The sequence below is a fragment of the Salvelinus alpinus genome, chromosome 11 (assembly GCF_045679555.1).
Source record: "Salvelinus alpinus chromosome 11, SLU_Salpinus.1, whole genome shotgun sequence".
Taxonomy (NCBI): Eukaryota; Metazoa; Chordata; class Actinopteri; order Salmoniformes; family Salmonidae; genus Salvelinus; species Salvelinus alpinus.
In genome coordinates, this window is record NC_092096.1 from 62,559,528 (window position 1) to 62,572,405 (window position 12,878).

The following is a 12,878-nucleotide window of genomic DNA, read 5'->3' on the forward strand; positions in this document are numbered from 1 at the left end:
ACCACAATATTACATTACAATGTACGTGTGTGTAGAGTGAGTAAGTTAGCGTGTGCGTGCGTATGCCGGTGTGTGTCTCTTTAACAATTAACAATGGTTTAATAATCCAACAGGTGCAGACAATAGACAGGTCAAGGCAGGCAGGGGTCAGTAAACCAGAGGTGGGGCAACGGTACTGGACGGCAGGCAGGCTCAGGGTCAGGGTCAGGGTAGGCAAAGGTCAATGATCCAGAGGTGGGGAAAAGGTACAGGTCGGCAGGCAGGCTCAAGGTCAAGGGTAGGCAGAGTGGTCAGGCAGACGGGCTCCGAGTCAAGACAGGCAAGGGTCAAAACCAGGAGGGTGAGAAAAAGAGAGACTGGGAAAAGCAGGAGCTGAGACAAAAATGCTGGTTGACTTGACAAACAAGACTAACTGGCAACAGACAAACAGAGAACACAGGTATAAATACACAGGGGATAATGGGGAAGATGGGCGACATCTGGAGGGGGTGGAGACAATCACAAAGACAGGTGAAACAGATCAGGGTGTGACAGTATTCCCCCCTCTAGGGGCACCACCTGGCCTCCTACCTGGGCGCATACCTGGTTGGCCGGGGTGCTGGCGGTGGAAGTCGCAATAAGGGCTGGGTCCAGGATGTCTCTAGCGGGTATCCAGCACCTCTCCTCCAGGCTATAACCCTCCCAGTCAACCAGGTACTGGAAACCCCTGCCCCGTGGTCGAACACTCAGGAGGCGGCTCACCGTGTACGCCAGATGGCCATCGATGACACGGGGAGGAGGGGTGGGCCTGGAAACAGAAGACAAAGGGCTGTGAGACACGGGCTTAATCCTAGACACATGGAAAGTAGGGTGAATACGGAGGGTACGGAGGGTACGGAGTAACAAAAGACAATCAGCAGTGGGGCTAATGACTCTAGAGATGGGGAACGGAACGATGAAATGGAGGGAAAGTTTACAGGATAACCATACCCTCTGCCTGAGCCGATAGAGTGGAGCAGGGGTCCGGTGGTGATCCGCTTGTCGCCTATACCTGGAAATGGTCTTCAACAGAGCAGCCCGGGCTCTCTTCCAGGTACGGCGACAGCAGCGGATGAACATCTGGGCAGAGGGATTGCTGACTTCCTCCTCTTGCTCAGGGAAGATCGGAGGCTGATATCCCAAGGAACACTCGAAGAGCAAGAGACTCGTGGAAGAGCAATGAAGGGTGTTGCGGGTGTACTCAACCCGTACTGACTCCAGGTGACTCCAGGTGGTAGGGTTGGCGGAGGCAGAGTAGTGTCGTCTCTATGTCCTGGTTGGCTCGCTCCGACTGGCTGTTGGACTGGGGTTGGATACGGAAGACAGGCTGGCCGACGACCCAATGAGCTAGCAGAACGCCTTCCAGAACCGGGACGAGAACTACGGACCCAGGTCGGAGACCATGTCCACCGGGAGTCCGTGGAACCGGAAGACGTGCTGCACCATAAGCTGGGCCGTCTCTTTGCCTGAGGGTAGTTTGGGGAGAGGAATGAATTGGGCGGCTTTGGAAAACCGGTCGACCACAGTCAGGATGGCAGTGTTGCCCTCAGACGGGGGGAAACCCGTGACGAAATCCAAGGATATATGGGACCAGGGACGGTGAGGGACAGGCAGTGGTTGGAGAAGACCAGCCAGAGCTTGCCGAGGAGTCTTGTTCTGTACGCAGACCGTGCAGGCGGCGACAAACGCGGCAACATCCGGAACCATAGTAGGCCACCAAAAGCGTTGTCGCACGAAGACCAGGGTCAGACGGGAGCCCGGGTGACAGGCAAGCCTGGAGGAATGGGCCCACTCCAGGACCGCGGTGCGGACAGCATCAGGCACAAACATCCGGTTACCTGGGCCCCCCCTCCAGGGTTCGGCTGGGACCACTGCGCCTCCCGCACCTGTTTCCCTATACCCCAGCTGAGTGCCATCGCCAGGCACGAGGTGGAAAGGATGGTCTTGGGCTCTGGGGTGGTAACCGTGGGGTTATAGCGGCGAGACAGGGCATCCGGCTTGACGTTCTTGGACCCCGGCCGGTAGGAGAGGGAAAGGTTGATCCGGGTAAACAATAGGGCCAATCTCGCTTGCCTGGAGTTGAGGAGCTTGGCAGTGCAGAGATACTCCAGGTTTTTGTGGTCGGTCCACACAATGAATGGATGTTCCGCCACTTCTAGACAGTGCCTCCATTCCTCCAACGTCATCTTCACTGCGAGAAACTCCCGATTCCCCACATCGTAGTTCCTCTCCGTGGCGTTGAGGTGGTGGGAGAAGGCGGCGCAGGGATGCAGCTTACGGTCCAGGGCAGAACGTTGGGACAGTACAGCTCCCACTCCGACATCCGAAGAATCGGCCTCCACCACGAACTGACTGGAAGGGTCAGGATGAACCAGGATAGGAGCAGTGGTGAAGCGGTGTTTAAGGTCCCGGAATGCCCAGTCAGCGGCAGAGTACCACGTGAACGGAACCTTGGTAGAGTTGTGTGCAGACGGGGGAGGCCAGGGTGCTGTAACCCTGGATAAAGTGGCGATAAAAGTTGGCGAACCCCAGGAAGCATTGCAGCGGCACCCTGGACATAGGCTGGGACCAATCCACCGCTCTCACCTTCTCGGGATCCATCTGGACATGATGTAGCCCATCTCTGCTGGGAATGGTGGAGCAATGGGAATGGTAGATGGGAATGGGAAAGGGAATGGTGGAGCGATGGAACTCGCACTTTTCCGCCTTAACAAACAACTGGTTCTCCAGAAGGTGCTGGAGAACCTTCTGCAGGAGAAGATGAGGATGTTGTCAATGTAGACGAAGATGAACCTGTTCAACATATCGCGGAGAACATCCTTCCCCAGAGCCTGGAACACAGCAGGGGCGTTGTTGAGGCCAAAGGGCATGACCAAATATTCGTAGTGGCCACTGGCCGCGTTGAAGGCGGTCTTCCACTCGCCCTCCCCTCGTATCCGCACCAGGTGGTAGGTGTTTCTTAGATCAAGCTTGGAGAAAACAGGAGTGCCTCGAAGGCTGAGGAAATTATTGGTAGCGGATAACGGTTCTTCACAGTAATGTCAATGAGTCCCCGGTAGTCAATGCACAGACGAACTCTGCGCCAGCTGGAGAGGAAGAGGGACGGATAAATCCTGCAGCTAGGGAGTCCCCAATGTAGGTCTCCATAGCCTTGGTCTCTGGCCCCGACAGTCCCCGGGGCGGAGTGGTGCTAGGGAGAAGGTCAATCCCACAGTCATAGGGGTGGTGCGGCGGAAGGGAAGTGGCCCGGGACTTGCTGAACACCTCCCGGAACACCTCCAGGAATGGCGAAAAGGTCCGGAGCAACTTCTGAGCCCCCAGGAAGACATCCCGGGGCAGGTTGCGCCGACTTCAGACAATGGGCGTGGCAGAACGGACTCCAGTCCATGATAGCACCCATAGACCAGTTTATGAGGGGATTGTGTCTTTCTGGGTAAGTCTCTAAGAGCTTTCCACACCTGGAGTCCATTATTCTTTAAAAAATTCTTCAAGCTCTGTCAAATTGATTGTTGATCATTGCTAGACAATCATTTTCAGGTCTTACCATAGATTTTCAAGTAGATTTTAAGTCAAAACTGTAACTCGGCCACTCAGGAACAATCGCTGTCTTCTTGGTAAGCAACACCAGTGTTTTAGGTTATTGTCCTGCTGAAAGGTGAATTAATCTCTCAGCGTCTGGTGGAAAGCAGACTGAAACAGGTTTTCCTCTAGGATTTTGCCGGTGCTTAGCTCCATTCCGTTTCTTTTTTATCCTGAAAAACTCACCAGTCCTTAACAACTACAAGTATACCCATAACATGATGCAGCCACCACTATGCTTGAAAATATGAAGAATTTCTAAGAGGATGGTCTCTCAAAAAAAACAAATTCTGGTTGGCTTTTCTTTGGATTTTCTCCGACCATATCAATTGTGTTATAGTCTCCTACATTATTGTAAGATTTCTACAAACTTTAAAGTGTTTTCTTTCCAATGGTACGAATTATATGGATATCCTGGCTTCAGGGCCTGAGCTACAGGCAGTTTACTTTGGGCACGTCATTCAGACAGGAAGTGGAGAAAAAAGTTGCCTAGCCCTAAGAAGTTATTAAGGTACAGTATCTTTACTTTTACTCAAGTATGACAATTGGGTACTTTTTCCACCGCTGGGCATGTGTTGTTGAAATGTGTGAATGGTAGACTATGGGTCATGGTAAAAAGTAATGCACTATAAAGGGAATAGGGTGACATTTGGGATACAAACTACAACAATAAAAAAATATATAATAATAGTATCTGAGTCTTTTGACTATAAATGTCTTACTGATACAAGATGCAAGCCAAAGCATTTTTTTATTTTTATACTTTGAACTGTTTTAAACTTTTGGTTGATTTTGATATGTTAGGCTCTGCTGAAGGTGTCCATCTTGTCCAGTGATCCCCAGTGTGCGGCTGCTGTGGTCTTCCTGGTGGGTTGGTTCCTGTACTGAACAGATGAAGATCACCAAGCTCCTCCAAAGACACCACTCAGAACCCCCATCGCCCCCAGCTGGTCATAGGACAGGCCAGGGTCTGATTTGTTATTTGTTTGTTTTTTACTGACTGTGATATAAGAGTTTAGCACCTCATCATTCTGTGTCTCCAGGCTGTGTATTGCAATACTGGTTAGCTGTTTTTCATTTACCATAATATCAAGATAAATCTCCTTACCATTTTGAATGGTGCTCTGTACCATTTGTCATGGCTTATTGTCTCAGGTCAACTCCAGAAGACAGTACAAACTGAGCAGTCTCATCAACACTAGAGGAACAGCAGATACAACAGGTAGGCTTTCAAAATCTAAATTGTTCTTACCGATTGGTATGTAGTAGTCGTTTTTCCTACAAGGGTCTGTATTGACGTGTGTTTTATTCTGCAGGTTGATGGGTATATCACTCTGATAGTGATAGGACCCTTATACAGGTGGTTAGATTGGAAGTGCGTGAACAGGTACCACAAAACCTAGATAAGGAGAGAAAGACATCACATTCTGATGTTATATACGTATGTATCCTTTCTCCCCATCTCTGAACTGTGTTCTGTCTCAGGACTGTGGCTGGAGGCTGCCGAGCTGATCTGGAACTCTCTGGTTGGCTATTACGCTCTTCCTTTCAATCTGATAGGTGGCGCCAAAATAACACAACAAATCTGTGAACTGCTCATATTTTCCTCCGTTGGTCTTATAACTACTTTATAAAGGTTTAATATGTGTTTAGTATGTGCTTTGATTTAGTATGTGCTTTGATTTTTAGGGCATTGGAACGTCCCTTGGGATTCTGGCCAACATTATGGCGTCTATGAACGAGACTTCCATGTGTTTTTTTATTTTTATATATACGTTATTTGTACGTTTTCAAATATGAGATCATATGTTTTAGGTTTTTTAGGTTCTATTTATTCGCACCAAAGAAAATAAGTGAAAAACAAAACAGTGGTAAAAACGGTGGAAGACCAAAAGGGCTGAAATGAAAACCACACCACTAATGTAAGTACACCAAGGTGACCCCCCGTCTTCACTTGAACTTATTGAGGGATGATGAGGTTTTGACAATGTGAAGATAAGAATTCCAGAGAAGAGACATTGATATCAATACAACATCCCAGTCCTTTATATCCCACCCATCCTTCTCACTTTTTTGGTTACTACATGATTCCATATGTGTTATTTCATAGTTTTGATGTCTTCACTATTATTCTACAACATAGAAAATAGTAAAAAATTAAGAAAACCCCTGGAATGAGTAGGTGTGTCCAAACTTTTGACTGGTACTGTATATAAAAAATATGTGGGCCTGTTCTGCATGTTATTTTGGCATTAATTCAAGCCCTTTGGGTGCTGCCATAGATTTACATTTGAAGTGCCCATCCAAGAAGGCTCAAGGTCCACCCTATGGGACTCCCAATCACGGCCAGTTGTGATACAGCCTGGAATCAAATCAAGGTCTGCTGTGACGCCTCTAGCACTGAGATGCAGTGCCTTGGACCGCTGCGTCACTTGGGAGCCCTGTATGCTGCTGCATAATGATGTAATATGCAAGGGAGATATGTATACTGTAGCTAAGAAAGTATTATAAAGTGTATGTTGTGTAGTAAGCTGTTAGTAGCCCATGTGCCTCACCCTAATCATTTGGTCCCTTTCCCCCTCATAATTTAGCCTACTTTTCTGACTTGGTGGTGCACATGTAGCCTATAGCCTGTTTTAGAGAAATGTAATCATTGAATATTGTAAGAACTACCATTGTCTGCTTATATGCCCCCTTCATTTATCCTACTGTTCTGACCTGGTGTACAGGGAGAATACTGTAAAAACAACCCATGTTCTGAATTTGGTCATGTACATTTCAAAAGTGCTGAACAAACAGTTATATTGACTACGTCTGTCCTAGCTCGCTCTATAATGTCTTAATCAAAATTATGGATTTCCTCGTATCCGCTCGTCGTTCCCTTATGCCATAATTTGTACGTCTCAATTGCCAGTAGAAACCACATTTGTTTAAGCAAGTCATGAGGTTGAATTAATTGTTTCGCTGCCAGACAAGGCTCCACTGATAGCCAGGTGTAGCGGTGGTAAGGATTCACTCCATGGTGCTGAAAAGAAAACTCTGCTGTTGGGACAGTTTTATTTAGGCTTTATGGGCACTGTTTGTCACCATTATAGTGCAATTAATGTATTTGTTTAGTGTTGTGTTGTGTAGTGGCTTTGCTGGCATGCATTGGAAAACTTTTTGTGGAGTTTGCCCCACCAAGATTGACATGCTAAAATCACTACTGGACAGAATAAAAAAAATTGCAATGATAATATAAACGGGTATGACAGAAACGGTGGATTCCTATTAGCACATCGCAGTCACTTACACAGGACATGACTGCCTACACTGAAATGTGAGAGCTGAACTATGTGAAAGATAGGCTTTTTACATGTTTAGGGCTCCCGAGTGGCGCAGCAGTCTAAGGCACTGCATCTCAGTGCTAGAGGCGTCACCACAAACACCCTGGTTCGAATCCAGGCTGTATCACAACCGGCCGTGATTGGGAGTCCCATAGGGAGGTGCACAATTGGCCCAGCATCATCCAGGCTTGGTTGGTGTATGCCGTCATTGTAAATAAGAATTTGTTCTTAACTGACTTGCCTAGTTAAATAAAGATAAAACAAAAAAATTCTATGAAAGGGGACCACGCCAGGCCAAATTTCTCTGACCTCAATCCTATAGAAAATTTGTGGGCAGAACTGAAAAAGCGTGTGTGAGGAAGGAGGCATACAAACCTGACTCATTTACACCAGCTCTGTCAGGAGGAATGGGCCAAAATGAACCCATCTTATTGTGTGAAGCTTGTGGAAGGCTACCAAATACTAGTTGAGTGTATGTAAACTTCTGACCCACTGGATATGTGATGAAAGAAATAAAATCTCCTATTTTTCTGACATTTCACATTCTTAAAATAAAGTGGTGATCCTAATTGACCAAAGACAGGAAATGTTTCCTTAAATGTAAGGAATTGTGAAAAACTGAGTTTAAATGTATTTGTCTAAGGTGTATGTAAACTGTAGATGTGAAAATGCTTCAAATATGAGTTCCCAAACCCCCAAAACATATGTCCCACAGTTGCTGGACTCTGATGGCATCTCAAACACTTTGGGTCCACATTTAGACTTCCATGTGTTTAAGACCAGTCCGGGCATTGACTTGGTGAGCACTCAGTCTTAACCAATGCAATAACTTGTGTCCTAAAGATACACATTGACATCAGCATAAATTTGATGATTTATGATATTATGATATTGATGATATTTTTCTAATATCTCTGACCCCTGCATGACCTTAGTGTATGTATTTATGTCTGGAGCACTGTTTCCTTGGTGACAGTGGCCACCGTCTCCTCTAAGCAGCTGAGGCAGCCAAAATGGCAGTGGTGTACAGCCAATATGCCTCGCTATATGCGCTGACCAATGTGGTGAGTCCTCTCTTTCTCTGTTTTGTGGTTGTTGTTTTTTGGCGCTTGTGGTGAATGAGAGAGAAAATAAGTATTCTAGAGAGGCTGGAGCTTACTGCTATAGGTGAGCACTGTAGCACGACTGCTTGTTAACATTTTACCTGATATTATGCCAATGCTATTCTCTCTCTCTCTCTCTTTCTTTATCATTATCTCACTCTCTCTCTCATCCCTGTCTCTCTCCAGGTCCTACAGTTCCTCAGTAAAATGCCCCCGTTGGACAAACACTTGGCCAACCCACCAAAACAGAGGAGGGCATGGTCACTAGCAAACAGGAGCTCCAAACCTTCCTCAAGGCAGCCTACTCCCTGTCCGTCAATCACAAGTGGCTGGGCACCCCTCAGAAGACAGTGTAACAAGCCAGATTGGTATGCCTATTGCCATGCAGAAAGCCAAGAGAGTCGGATAACCCAGGTAAAGAATCTACTATGGGTCAAACCATTCCTGAACCCAGACAAGGGGTGGTTCATCCCGGACAGCTACAGATACGTTGTGGAGGAAAGAGTGGTGCGGTTCACTCTAGATGGTTTCTCCCAGGTGATGGGGAGGTTCAGGCAGTACCATGCCTCAGTGTAAAATGCGTCTGAGGCAAGCTGTAGGAGGAAACATGAGGGACCCCGAGCCCAAAAAAAGTAACACATAAAGAAGAGTTACACTGAGACAAAGCACCCAATACCTCTTTTGGTTTCCCCCAAAGTTACTTTAGGAACAGGAGCTCTGTATGACTCTGGGCAGTATTGAAGAGCTACCAAACAATAGCTATAACAAAATGGCTACAGAATCACTTAGTAGAAGCACAGATAGAACAATGAGACAGATATTTCACTGGATGTTTAAATGTGAAGCATCCGCTTGGTGTTTCCACTCACTTCCAAATATGGTAGTGAGAGGAAGCCCACTGGCGGGCAGTGGGAGAAGATGGAGTGAGATGGATTTTGGCCGACATTCTGTAAATGTTCTCATCAATGAAACATTTGATCTCAATACAGTTTTCTGTTTCCAAAACTAGAATCTGTTATGAACAGAGTGGACTAAGGTTTGTAAACTTTAACCTTTGCAAACGGAGTGCAAAGGCGAATTGAGTTATTGCACATGCGCACTTCACAGAGTAGGCGTTTCCTAACAAAAATATGCAGATGATGCTAGAACGCACCAATAGGATCTCGCTAACTCATGCTTGGCTCTGCCCCCCTCCTTGCTTGTTCTGCCCACTATGGCTCATTTGTTCCCATTAGAAATGACTGGCTGTGGTCTATCTTGGTGTAGTCATAAAAATCTTTGGTAGCAGCCTTGGGTCTTTATTTGAAAAAGTGTCTGTGAACAGCACTGGGTCTCCCCTCGACAATAGTGTCAACAAAGATAGCAGTGTTCAGCATAAGGAAAATATGGAGAATCTGTACAGTCCAAACAGTCTCATTGAGCTTAGTGACGATGGGTTGGACAATGGGTCAGAGCCTAAAAGCAAGACCGGGGAAAGAAATGGTCCCAAAGCAAGCCTCAGTGTTCAGACAGGATCCAACTCTTCCACTCGGGTCACTTCCTCTTCCTCCACCCACACAGGAAGTGATGTCATAGGATGCCACCTTTCCAACAAGTCAGTTTGTCAAATTACTGCCCTGCTAGCGCTTTCCCCAGTCAAAAGTACTGTTATTGTGAAGTGGAAATGTCTAGCAGCAACAACGGCTCAGCCGCAAAGTGTTAGGCCACACAAGCTCACAGAACAGGAACGCCGAGTGCAACACTAACTACCGACTGCCTCTGGAAGCAAGGTCAGCACAAGAGCTGTTTGTCAGGGGGTTTCATGAAATGGGTTTCCATGGCCCAGCACTCGCACACAAGCCTAAGATCACCATGCACAATGCGAAGCATCGGCTGGAGTGGTGTAAAGCTTGCCGCCATTGGACTCTTGAGCAGTGGATACGCGATCTCTGGAATGATGAATCACACTTCACCATCTGGCAGTCCGACACAAATCTGGGTTTGGTGGATGCCAGGAGAACGCTACCTGTCTGAATGCATATTGCCAACTGTAAAGTTTGGTGGAGGAAGAATAATGGTCTGGGGCTGTTTTCTGGTTCGGGCTAGGCCCCTTTAGTTCCAGTTAACAGGAATGTTCAGGGTGGTATGGTTACAAGCGAAAAAATATATTTACACCCATTTTCTCCCCGAATTACGAGGCGAAGGTCGAGTCATGCGTCCTCCAAAACATGACCTGCCTGGCCGCGCTAATAACACAGTTCAAAATGAAATATTGCTATACTTTTACAGACGTCACCAACACCCACACACACAATTATTCCCACTCAAAATAGGAATAATTTTATTTACTTTTTAAATGAATATTGTGTCAAAGCCAGACTTCACCAAATCAAATTGATTTTTATGTACAGTATTGACACCCTTGGTAAAGATGAACAATAATGACTGTATAAAATAAATAATTCAAATACTGAGCTATATTTTATGCTGTATATAATTTTGGGGGAAATTATATTATTTTATATCAATACTAATTGCTGAGAGGGAGAGATTTTGTTTAACAAGTAATACTTTTTTCTCCAAAAGGTAGGGGTCAAAATGATTGACACCCCTAAATATTCTTATAAAAGTAATCAAAAGTTGAGTATTTGGTCCCATATTCCTAGCACACAATGACTATATCAAACCTGTGACTCTGCTTGTTGGATGCAGTCGCAATTCGTTTTGGTTGTGTTTCAGATTATTCTGTACCTCTCGCCATTACCAAAAATGGTTTTGGGAGTATGATCTTTGACCCTCTGTAACTTTCTCACTCATCATTGTTCACAATTCATTCAGGATTATCTGTAACCATGGTAGCATCCACATTCATGTAGAAGTGTTCAATTCTATTCTCATTTACAATGACAGTATAGAGTCATTATTGCTCATCTTTATTTCATACAAAGTGAGTGTGCTTTACACTAGAAGTAAAAAAAAACAACGTCACTGTGATCATATTGAAAAAATGATTATTTCGAAAGAAGTGAACTTTCCCCTACTTAGACAGCTGGTTGTTGTGTTTCAAATTTTGACGGGGAATGAGGTGGTGGACTGTGTGACAGTGGAGCCCTACATGCTGGTCGACTGTGTGAAGCTCACCAACAACACTGCTAAAATGGACAGGAGGTGCAAGGCGTGTGTGTGCGTGCTTGCGTGTGTGTGTGTGTTTGTGTGTGTGTGTTTGTGTGTGTGTCAGCATATGTCTCAGGTGACTGTACAGCAGGGTTGACCCTGTTGTGAAAACAGCAGTGTAGTGAAACATATTCAGTGACATGTGATTCCATTTCTGGAAGTGAGAATTGTCAGAACCTTTACTGACCTCACCACAGAAAACTGTTGAGATTCTGTTGAAATTCAGCCTGTACTGTATCTTCAAATCAAATACTGTAAATGTTTTTGTGACCTTTGAATCCACTCTCATGTATCTAGGTGTTTATCACCTAAGGTCTGCCCTTTGTTGTAGCCTACAAAAAGACTAGGAATCTCATCGTCTACGTGTTTGATTTAAATTGACATTGATCTGTTTTATTTGCCTTTTGAGGCATATAGCAGGGAAGGTGGGTGATGTTGAAATGCTTCAACGGACGTTTTTATGGGCTAGTTGAAGCAAAACTTGCTTAGCAGAGGATGGTTCCGATCCATCGACCTCTGTGTTATGGGCCCAGCACGCTTCCGCTGCGCCACTCTGCTTTCATCCACCCCAGATGAGACTCTGATGATGAGTCTCAATCACTGGTATAGGAGGCCAGAGCCGTATCCATTAGGTCAATAGGGCACTGTTAAATAGGAAATAACTATATGAACTGTCAGAAGTAGTGAAAGAAAATCTGCATGGGAAGGTCTGAGGCCTGCCCATGGAATGAGGCTTTTTTCATCCCTGTTTGCACTTCATAGTTAAAATCTAACTGGATAACAGAGAATGGTTTCGATTCATTGACATCTGGGTTATGAGCCTAGCACGCTTCCCCTGCGCCACTCTGCTTCCCATGTCTTCTGCTGAGGAAAGAGGCATATAGCAGGGAAGGTGGGTGTATAATGTTAACACTCTTCAATGGAAGTTTATATTGTATTTAATCAGATCACAGTAACTGCTACTGTGTTACTGTGTTTCCTTTCAGCAGTCGAGCGGTTCAACCAAACAAGGAAGTAGCGTCCCATGCTCTGGTTAGATAAGCCAGTTTAGCGCCTGACATTAACAACAAACAAATGAGTCTCCAAATGATTTGTTAATTCAGTGGTACCTTGTAACATCTCTCTTAGTGCACAATGGCTGTATTCAATAGGCACCAAATGGAAGAAAACTGACTGTAACAGGGAGGGACTACTTAGACTTGTCCAATAAGAAACGCTCATTTTGTTTTCTGTTGCATAAACATTTAAAAACCTTTTCAGCTATGTGCCCTAATGAATACAACCCAGGATGGCTTGTATAATATTCACTAGGTATAAGTTCAGATGGTCTAGTTCCTTGCATCAGGTGACTCGCCCACCTTCTCGAGATCATATGACCGTGATGTCACAGATGTTGCTATTAGCACTCGTGACCTGTTTTATTCCTGACCATTACAGGCTTTACTAGCTTCCTTCTTCAACAAGGGTTATTTAGACAACAAGCCCCAAAATGCAGTACTTACAGTTGGGGGGACTTTGAGATACAGATCAAGTTTATTTACACAATCAAAATGATTGTTTTTATTAGTTTGTGGCACCAGCTCATTTGCTTGGAGGGAAACAGGTACAATAGCACCTGCCTTAACAGTACATCCAAAGTGGAGGCTGCTGAGGGGAGGACAGGCTCATAATAATGGCTGGAACGGAGTGAATGGAATGG

General features: G+C 45.5%; 1 long non-coding RNA gene across 1 annotated transcript; it reads left to right on the forward strand.

The window, feature by feature from the left end:
- The first annotated feature begins 4,441 nt into the window (after window positions 1–4,441).
- Window positions 4,442–5,000, forward strand: LOC139534619 (uncharacterized). The gene is made up of 3 exons (XR_011666975.1): window positions 4,442–4,565; window positions 4,753–4,819; window positions 4,914–5,000. It is a non-coding gene; the product is annotated as an uncharacterized lncRNA (long non-coding RNA).
- Window positions 5,001–12,878: the final 7,878 nt, after the last annotated feature.